Here is a 2093-nt window from a genome sequence, read left to right on the forward strand (position 1 = left end):
GGGGCGGGCTCGGGATCGGGAGGCGCCGGTCCTGGGCGGGCTCGGGCGGCGGAGATGAGGTCGAGGGCGGTGACAGTAAGGTCGAGAGCGGCGGCGGCGGCGGCAGTGAGGTCGAGGGCAGCAACGGGGAGGTCGAGAGCAGTAGCGGGCGGCAATAGTGAGGTTGAGAGCGGCCTGGGGCGGTGGCGGTGAGGGCGGGCTCGGGCGGCAGCGACAGAGGAGTTGGGGGAACAGGGGGAAAGGAGGACTTAGCAAAATTTTGAGCCGGCGGGTGGTTAAGTCGAACTAGCAGTAGCGCTGTTTCGGAAACGTGCTATAGCTAAGTAGCTATAGCGTGTTTTAGAAAAACACTCTACTGCTATAGGAAGCAGTTATTTCTTTTGTTTTTCCTTACATTTTCTTTTTTTCATTTCTCTGCTTCCTACTTCTTTCATTTTCATTTACTTTTCTATTTTTTTCATTTTTCTTTTCTTTCTTAGCAGTAGCACTCTACGCAGGAAACGCGCTGCAACAACGACCATAGTGGTAGTGTGCTTTGCGTGGAATCGCTACTACTATTCTTAGCCTACCGCCAACACGGAGGGAATTATAGTGGTAGCGCTTTTTGCTGCACACGCGCTACTGCTATCGTTGTAGCTATAGCGCGCTTTTCTGGAACGTGCTACTACAAAGTAGCAGTAGCACCCTATTTTAACCAGCGCTACTGCTATACCTTTGTGTATAGTCTTTTCCCTAGTAGTGGTGGGACCGTATGAGAGACATGAGGCATGCATGGACAAAGAAAGGAGGAGATGAAAAGTGTGTGTGTGTATGTGGTAGGCAGGCATCACTAGAGAGGTTTATCGATTGGAGTGTGTTGTCAAGAAGGAGCTGTGGAGACCAGGAGCGAACAACCTAAATAAAATAATGAATGTGCGGGATGGATAGAACGTTGAGGGAGGGGAGGGCGTGTGCATGCACAAGGGAAAGTTAGTGTGTCGGGGTACACAAACATGGGTGTATGTTTCCCCCTAACTAGTGCACAAATAGGCAAGTCTCCCGCGCGGGAAAAACAAAGCAAGCAGCACCAAGTATCCAAGACAAGGCCAAGCAGAAGAGATAGCTCTTTAAGTAATCAAAGGGCGGATCAAGAAGACCCAGACAAGCCAAAGGAACAAGATATCACTAAGGGAAAAACCTCCCATGCTGACCAGGCGAGCCTGGTCAAGTCGAGGCCACCTCAGGGGAAAGTCCCAAGACCTCCCCGGCATGGGTTGCCGGGACGCTAGCCGCCTACTTCCTCGACAAGGCTCCACTTCTCCACCTCACAGCAACGCAAGTCACTTATCGGTGCGGTGGCGAGCCCCCAAGTGATTAAGTGGCAGTCATTTGGCACATGGCAACCATTTCTGAGGAAGATCGCCCCTAAATGACACCCTACCAGGGGTGTGTCATGCAGGCAGACGGGAAGGTGGTTGAATGGTGTAGCAAGGCTTGCTGGGCTACATCCACGATGTGACACTAAGCGGTGCATTTAATGCACCTTGTCATGTCTGCAGAGTTAGGTATGATAGCACGGTGGCTATCTAATCACTGGATAATGACTGTTTTGCCACTGTGGTAACCCCTTGACCTATAAAAGGAGGGCCTAGGCAACCTTAGAAAGGATTCGGACCCTTGTACACTCATACGCGCGTAGCTGCTCTCCTCGAGGTGACCTTGCCGGGCTTGAGCACTGCATGTTCGTCATGGTCCTCCATCTAGTGCACCAAAGCAAGAGTAGGGTTTTACGCCTCACGGTGGCCCGAACCTGGGTAAAAACTGCATGTGCCACCGCTGTCGTGCTACTCTACGGCCTCCGCTCTTTGAGCAACGTGCCCTTCCCCCTTGCCGAACCACAAGGGGTCGATGGCCCCATAGGTGATCATGTTGAACCACAACATCTTTTGCGTGCCAGGTAGGGGGAAGCACCTATGTGAACCTGAGGTCGTAAACCGCGTGTCAAGCTATGCCGAGATCAGCATTAACGCTCAGATCATCAGCGGCTCCCAAGGAAAGAGGTGATGCCACCCACTCATTCCGCCTTGTTTGGACCCCGTCACCTACGCCCACCA

This window comes from Triticum dicoccoides, chromosome 5B, assembly GCF_002162155.2.
Source record: "Triticum dicoccoides isolate Atlit2015 ecotype Zavitan chromosome 5B, WEW_v2.0, whole genome shotgun sequence".
Taxonomy (NCBI): domain Eukaryota; kingdom Viridiplantae; phylum Streptophyta; class Magnoliopsida; order Poales; family Poaceae; genus Triticum; species Triticum dicoccoides.